The sequence below is a fragment of the Dipodomys merriami genome, unplaced genomic scaffold, assembly GCF_024711535.1.
Source record: "Dipodomys merriami isolate MVZ:Mamm:240054 unplaced genomic scaffold, mDipMer1.0.p SCAF_268, whole genome shotgun sequence".
Classification (NCBI taxonomy): Eukaryota; Metazoa; Chordata; class Mammalia; order Rodentia; family Heteromyidae; genus Dipodomys; species Dipodomys merriami.
In genome coordinates, this window is record NW_027204137.1 from 1,087,638 (window position 1) to 1,096,707 (window position 9,070).

Consider the following 9,070-nt stretch of genomic DNA (forward strand, 5'->3'; position numbering starts at 1 on the left):
CATCATTATACTTAATGGGGAAAAACTAAAGCCGTTTCCTCTTAACTCAGGAACAAGACAGGGATGTCCACTCTCTCCAATTTTCTTCAACCTAATATTAGAATGCCCAGCTACAGCAATAAGACAAGATCCAGACACAAAAGGACTACAATTAGGGAAAGAAGAAATAAAACTCCCACTTTGCGGATGACATGAACTTGTACTTAAAGAATCCCATAGACTCCACTCCCAAATTACTCAAGCTGATTCAAAACTTTGGCAAAGTAGCAGGGTATAAAATTAACCACCCAAAATCAATGGCTTTTCTGTATGCCAACACTGAAAAAAGTGGGGCTGAAATTAGGAAAGCAATTCCATATGTATTAGCCCCACAAAAAATAAAATACCTCGGAATTAACCTCACCAAAGAAGTGAAGGACCTCTTTGCTGAAAAATTTAAAAACTTGAAAAAGGAAATAAGAACAGAACTTAGAAAAAGGCAAAAACTCCCAAGATTGCAAAAACTCCCTGGATTGCAAAGATTAACATCGTGAAAATGGCAATACTTCCCAAGGCTATCTACAAATTCAATGCGATACCTATCAAAATCCCAACCTCATTCTTCAAGGAAATAGAAGAGGCAATCCTAAAATTCATATGGAACAATAAAAGACCCCGATTGTAAAAACGCACCCAAACGGAAAGAACACTGCTGGAGGAATATCAATACCAGATTTCAAACTCTCCTATAAAACCATAGTAATAAAACAGCTTCGTACTGGCATAAGAACAGACCTCAGGACCAAAGGAATAATATTGAAAACCCAGAAATGAACTTACAAACCTATAGCCATGTAATCTTCGATAAGGGAGCTAAAACAATAGAATGGAAGAAAGACAGCCTCTTCAGTAAATGGTACTGGCAAAATTGGTTAATTACTATTAGAAAATTAAAGCTAGACCTTTATATATCACCCTGCACCAGAATCAACTCCAAATGGATCTGTACAGTATATTCACAAAAAATAAACATAAAAAATAAAATAAAATTCAGCATTGTTCCCTGTAAGACTCATAACATTTTCTACCTTTTTGCTTATTTGATATGAAAAGGAACTTTGTCTTTTAAAAACTATGTTCTTCTCTATTCACAACATATAAGCATGCTGTTATTCACCTTTCAAATTTGTTATCTCCAAAACGAAACATTTAGATTGATTGTATTTGACTAACTTCATAGAATAATGTTTTTTCATTAAGATTCCACTCAGGATTTTGGAAAGAATGCAAGGAACGTCTACTTTCATGCTAGTGGCACATATGACATAATTTGTTGTATGTCAGAGTTTAAATTCGATCACCATTATTAGGTCAAAATGGAAACATTAGACTAATTCAAGAGTTTAATATTACACTTATTTTGTTATTATACCTAGAAGTGTAATAAACAAATGTATTGTTATATATTTTCCCAGTTGTTCACAAATACTTATTCCAAGTCTTTTGGTAATAAGTACATCACAAAATCCATACATCCTTCAATCAATTGACTGTAGTCACAAATTATTTGTCCTTTCATTCGTTCATCCTCATTTTTTGTCATGTAGTTGTTTTTCATGCTTTCTTGTGGCTTTTCACTTCTCTCTTGCAGCTTTTCTCCTGGGGACTGTCCTATCATCAAACATTCAATACTATTTTTCAACTACTTAAAAAAAAATCACCCTCATGTCAAATCATACTTTTTGGAATATTCAAAGCTCACTTTTCAATTCTAATTTCAGAAAGAGATGGCTATATTTACTTTCTACTTTCTCACCTCCTATTTCCTTTGGAACACACTTCCATTTCCACAAAATGACACTTTGTTGAGGTTTCCAGAAATGACTGTGTTTCCCCTTTGGCAAATTCTCAATGTTCAAAAAAGATGAGCCACAGATTTTATAGAGTGGATCACACCTTTTTTTGCTACACATATTATTTTCTTTTGATTTCTTTATTTTATTTTAGTTTTTATTGTGAAAATACTGTACAGAGGGGTTACAATTACATGGGCAAGATAATGAGTACATTTTTATCAAGCATTGTAGCCTCCTTCTTCGTTTCTCCTTCCCATCTCTTCCCATCCTCCCCCTGCCCCCCACTCACTACTCCCCGCTAAACCCCACCTCGCACAAAGATGTAAATTTCATTTTTCGACATAATGACATTTACATCTCATTGTTGCAATGGGTCCACCTTTATCCCTATTTAAACGATACCACTTTCTCCACAGACTTTACTTTTATATATGTCCATAGTTATATGTATGCATCAAGACACATTCAAGCAAAAGTATTTTATCTGAAAGTAAAACACTCTAAACCAATATTTTTCTTTGCATTTTCTTTCAGTGATTTCACTGGTGAGAACTCCTTGGTTGATTATGAACTTAATTTGCTTTTTTTACTCAAGGCTAGACCTTACTGCTTTGAGCCACCGTGCTATTTCTGGTTTTCTGGTAGTTAATTGAAGATGAGTCTCATGCACTTTCCTGCCTGGACAGACTTTGAACCATGATTCTTAGATCTCAGTGTCCTGAGTAGGTAGGATTACACTTGTGAGCTACCATGGCTAGTAGGAATGCAAAATGTAAATCATTCATAGGGGTACACAAATATAAACTCATTTTGAAATTCCAGCTACTTGGAAAGCTGACGTAGAATGGTTAGTGGACAGCTAGAGAATAGTGCCACTCCCTATCTTAAAAAGCAAAAGCAAACTAAAGAGCAACATCTTTTCTCCTTTTGCTCCCTAACCAAAACAACAAAAAAAAAAAACAAGCAAAGTTAAACTAGTTCATCTATGAATATTTACAATTGGAAAACTGTTAAAATTTTAGAGCCTTTATTCTCTATTATTTTGAAACTTTCTTCCTCATTGTAAAATGCAAAACTCAGCAGGCGCAGGTAATTCTTTAATCTCTCCTTTTTACCATTTTTCTAATTTGTAAATTTATCAAAATGTATTTACTTCTGGAAAATTGAATTAGGACAGCTAGAAGACATAGCAAATATGAGCCAAGACTCAGTTACTCACACATGGTAGTTAACATGCACAGGAGGAAGATACCAGATTATCATGGTTTGAAGCCAACCCAATCATAATATTTTTGTTTGCTTGTTCATTTTAAGCACTGCTTACTGAAGCTTGAAAATATGATCTCATATTCATGTTTAGTTCATGTGTTCAAGGCTGTCATTCTACCTCTTGAGCCACAACACCATTCCTGGCATTTGGCTGTCTAATTGAAGGTAAGATTCTCTCCCATATTTAAGCCTAGACTGGATACAGATATCCTTAGATCTCAGGTACCTGAGTATCCAGATTATAGGCTTGGGCCACCAGTGACCAATTCATATACAGTTTTAATATACTTCTTTTACTAGAGCATTTTTAATGTGTTTTTTTTGTTAATGAATTTTACAAAGGGATTTAATTCCACAAGCCAGCTTATGAATACAATGGATCTGAATCAATGTCACCTTTTCTATATTTCTCCCTTATAAAACATTCTTCATATTTGTAGAAAGCTTGGAAAGCTAACACAAATAGTTCCACTCTCTTCACCCAGTTCTTCCATTTGTATATTATATAAATGATGTGAATGTCTTATAATTAATGAATTTATGTTCATGCATTATGATTAATTAAAGTGCATTAATGAGAAGTTTTAAATAACATTTTTCCTGGGCCTCAAATGGAGGCTCAAGCTGTATTCCATGCTATTTAGTAACAGTTGAGTTCAGGGAGCTCTGGCTACCTTACCTGTCCAGAAAAACTGCATTGTAATCCCAACTCATGTTAGATGTATGGCCATTGGCAGGTTTCCTAACACTTCTGACCCTTAATCTTGCGTTTGTGAAAACAGACTAAAAAAACTGTCAGTTTGAACTATTGAGAATTATTAATTAATTGGGAATTAATAATTGATTAATTAATTAATCTAATTGATAAGTACATTCACAAAACTCAAGTTCTGTTCTGTGAAGTAATCATTAGTATTAAGCAATTTGGAGTCCATGGTAAATGTACAGAATATAGTTCAAACAAATGATAAGAATCCACTTTCATGTGCACATGTGCCCATTCGGCAAGCTTACCAAGATGGCAGCAGTAATTATGTGAATGAGAAAATAGTAATGCAATTTTCAGTGAAATTTCACCAGGACAAGAAAATGCTAAGTTCTTCCAATCCTAGTTATAAATACGTAGCAGTTTGTTATAACTCTTCTGGAGGAAAGAGTTCTAATTTTGCCCTAGTGAGTAGCAAATTAAACGGTTGTGTAATATTTTACTTTATTCCTTTTGTGTGCTTGGGGAAAACGAACACACAAATAATGTCAATATGACCTGGGTGTTGGTGGTTCATGCTTATAACCCTAGCTACTCAGGAGACTGAGCTCTGAGGATCAAAGTTTGAAGCCTCATTTCCAATTAACCACCAAGAAGTCAGAAGTGGATCCAGGGCTCAAGTGGTAGGGAACCAGTCTTGAATGTGTGTGTGGGGGAAGGGTCACAAGGGAGAGAGTGAGGTCCTGAGTTCAAGCCCATGTATAGGCATCCATCCATCTATCCATTCATCTATCCATCCATCCATCAAGCAATCAATCAATAACATCAGCAAGTGAGTGTTTACTTAAAAAAATTAAAAAGTGAAAGAAGTAAATCAAATACCTGTTTTGGAAGCTAGAAATCTGAGAGGCAAGAACAAACAAAAGCTTGCCACAAATTAGGTAAATTCATGTGTAATATGTCAAAAGCATATGTAGTAGGGAGGCCAAGTTTGGTGGAGCAGAGAGGGTTAGGACCTGAGTAGGTCATAAAATGAGAAAAGTGATACACATAGTCAGGACCCCATCTTTTAGGCCTTATTAATAGCTATATCTGTTTATCCTTCTGACCCTAGATATAATTTAAAAAAATGAAATCTACTGGAATATAAATCTTTTTCCAACATAATTATTCTTAAATTTAGGTATTATTAAGGACTTCAAAATATTGATTAATTGTTTCCTTCTTCTCTTGTCATTTCTGTATCTGTTGTTTTGGGGTATTAACAGTACAGTTTATGATGTTTTATTTACAGCTCTGTAATTTTCCTTTTAGCATTTCCTATTATGGCTTAACTTGATCCTCTTGGGTCAATTTATTCAGTTGTACTATCATTCTTCATTCTAGAATGGATATTTTCCTACAAATATGAGTTCGTTTCCTGCTGCTACCTCTTGGATTCTAGTCATTGTAATTAGCATAAATTAAAGTGTTTTTTTTCTAACTACCAATAAATAGTTTATTCTTTTGGGATTAAGAGTTTAAATTGGATATTATAACACAAAGAAAATGGCACAAACAGGCAATACTGGTACAAGTTATGCTTAATTACCTTTCATGGCTAGACATATTATATGTAAATGTCAATTTTGTTTCACTATGCTGATAAGTATAAATTAACGTATTACAAAAAGCTTATGAACAAATATCAAAGTTCTAAATTCAGCACATACAGAGTATCTCTCATACTAAGAAATATTAACTAAAGTCATCATTAAGTTAGAGTTTATTTTTTGAAATAAAACAAGATGAATTAGCCAATATGTAACATTGCTATTATCTAACTAGGTAAAATAGCAATAGGCTGTCAATGCACAATTTTTTAGGAGACTAGCTTTCAAGTAGTATTTTACATTAACTTCTAACAGTAGTGTAATAATTTTAATGATAACATATTAATTTACAATAATAATGAGACCTACTCCAATAATATTAGTCCACATTTCTGATTTAGGCAATGTGAAGTTTAGGAATCAACTAGCCTTACTTAAAACTCCCCAAGTGAATTCATGTGATTGCATAAACATTGTTAAGAAATAATTGTTAGAGAACACTTTTTGGATATGATATGAACACAACATTGCACAGTTGCCATACATTAGATATTACTTTACAATTAAAATAATAAAGGCAAGAAACCTGGAAATAAATGACAATTTTAGTAATGACTTAAAAGTTTATTTTAGCCCATCATTGTGGATATCTCTAAGAATGTTTGTAAAGGATGATTAATATTGGATATATATTTGTCAATTCCCACCAGATAAAATCACCTTCTAATTTTCACATAAGCAATGTTACCTATTGAATATAACTATGAGCTTGCGATTGATTTAAATTACTTCTCTAAATACACTTTCTAAGTCCTCTAGCATTCCTCTTAGCTTCTGTGGCTTCTGAGGAAATATTTTACCTCTTTTTTCTCTATTGCTTGTTAAGAAGGAAAAGACAGTTATTAAATGTGTGTTTAACAGGATGAAGAAGTTGGTATTAGGGAGTAAGAATAATTGAAATGTATAACATTGAAGCATAATGAAAAATCACTCTGGAAGCCTGTTAGCTCTCCAGTGTTGGATTCAGTATAGCCTTCAATTGCTTCCTGCAATTCGTGCATGGGATAGCCATTCACCCCCTGTCTTATAGCCTCCTGGGGAGCATTTGTGATGTCAGAAGTACTGCTCAAGGGTACAGGACTGTGAGACTTCAGAGCTCTTCCAGGCTTGTCAAGCACTGTACTCGAAGTCTTGAGTCAAAGTCTCGACTTACTCGAAGTCTCTCACCTCTCTTGCTCATGAAACTTAATCATACACACAGTGTCAATTTATAACATGAACAGTTCTAGAATAAAATGTGTGTCAATGTGCTAGCAGAAGGAACCTGCAGAGGTGTTTGACATAGTCAAAGTGAGGTACAGTAATCCTTGCAGATTGTTCTAGGAACTTATTTTAAAGGTACTAAGATAATGAGGTTTCCTACATAAATGATTACAACTCAGGAAGAAAAACGACAGAATGAACATGTTAAGGTGCAACACAGTTATTCAGTGTTAAAGAAATCTTTTGGTGGGTAATTTTAAAGTATTCATTTATTTTCTGAGACCATTCATGCCAAAATTAATAGTATGATTACTCATTTGATGTCATAAGTAGCTCTAAATGAAATTGTCACTGACAAATGCAATTTATTCAATAAAGTGAATTAGTATTAATATATAAAACTAGTTAAAAATTAGTATTTCAAACTAGTTGAATACTAGTTAAAATTAGTAGTTTACTTTATTGACCCAATTAGGAAAATTAATACGCACTTACATTTTAAGCATTTTAAAATTAATATTAGTATATACTTTGAATATGCCTATAGTAAGAATATAAAAATTCAAGAGGTAGTCTTACCTTCTGATTTACAAAAGAAATGAATGGTCTCAGATGCTTTTTTCTTTATAAATTTTCTTATATTTCTACCACCAAAAAACCTTATAGTTTGGACTTTATTGAAATAATTCACATGAAAGGTATAGAAAAAACATAAGAAAATAATATATACTAAAATATTTAAGAAAATATTCTTACATATTTATTTTTTCGTTTTAGTGAAAATAATACATATAACAAAAGGTCATAATATAATATTTGAAGTTGAAAATAATAATAAGTATATAAATTGCTTCCCAAACAAGGAAACAGGATGACCCATTGCAACAATGATACCCACAAGACAGTATATTGGAAATGAACTTTACAACTTCAGTGGGGGGAGGAGTAAGAATGGTTGGGGAGGGAATGGATAGTGGGAGAACCACAAGGGAAGGGGTAACAATGCTCGACAAGAAATATACTCATCGACTTACTTATGTAACTCTAACCCCTCTGTACAGCATCTTTACAATAAAATAAAATTTAAAGAATTTGAAAAGTTAAGGCAAATACTGTGAGTAAATACTTGTAAAACATTTACGTGCTAAGTGTATGGAATTAGCATAGTTATAAAAACATTGAAAATAGGGGTACTAGGAAGTTGGCTAAGTGGTAGAGTGCTTGCCTCTCATGCAGGAGGCCCAGGGTTCGATTCCTCAGCACTGCATAAGCAGAAAAAAGCTGGAAATAGCGCTGAGCTCAAGTAGTAGGGCACTATCTTTTAGCTGAAGAACTGAGGGACAAAGCCCAAGCCCAGAGTTCAGCCTCCACGACAGACCAAACAAACAAAAAAGAGAACAAAAACAAAGAAAATAGGCACAGAGTTAATTAACATGGAAACTGAAGAGCTACTATAAAGCTGATAGTAATCAATACAGTAAGTTTCTGGTCAGCCATTCTGATAGCAGTATGTGGAATAAGTAGAAATGAACAATGGAATAGACGGAACTGTTTCTCATTTTTTGGATATAAACTTTCAGACAAGGTGCGATGCCTAGAAATATAAGACTAGAGGATTAGTATCAGAGATGTTATAATCTCCTGCTTAGCTTAATGCAAATACAGAATGGATATATAAGTTCATAGATACTCCTTAGTATGCAGCAATATACCTCCTTATTCTGTCAGCTGAGAGAATTGCAAGGAGACGACATCAAAGAACTAAACACAATCAGATAAAAGATGATTTTGTCAATATTAAATAAAGAGGGAAATTCAAAAATTCCTAGAATCCAACAACAACAACAAAAAACAAACAAACACAACCTCCTAGCCAGGCAGCAGAGGCTCACTCCTCTTATCCTAGCTACTCAAGGGCCTGATATCTGAAGCCAGTCTAGTCAGACAAATACCAGGAAAGCCTTATCTCCAATTAATAGGTAAAATTATCTAAATGTAGCTGTGGCACAAGTAGTAGAGGTCCAACTTGCAGCAAAAATAGTGAAAGGAGAGAATGAGGACCTAAGTACATTCCCAGGACTAACACACACATTCTACACATGTACAAACACACATGCATGCATACACACACACACACACACACACACACATACACACACACACACACACACAAACAGAAATTAAAAACCATATGCTAGAATCGTTGTGATTCAGTGAAGACAATATTAAGAGGAACATTTATAAATATGAATCATAACTCTGTCTTGAAAAACTATGGATACAATCTAGCACTGATTATAATTCAAAACTTGTGTTTACTATTAGTTAATGAATTCTTTCCTAGGGGTCTTTTGAAAGAGGTACTAATTTCTACGGGATTTATAAGGGCACCGAACAAGTTTGTA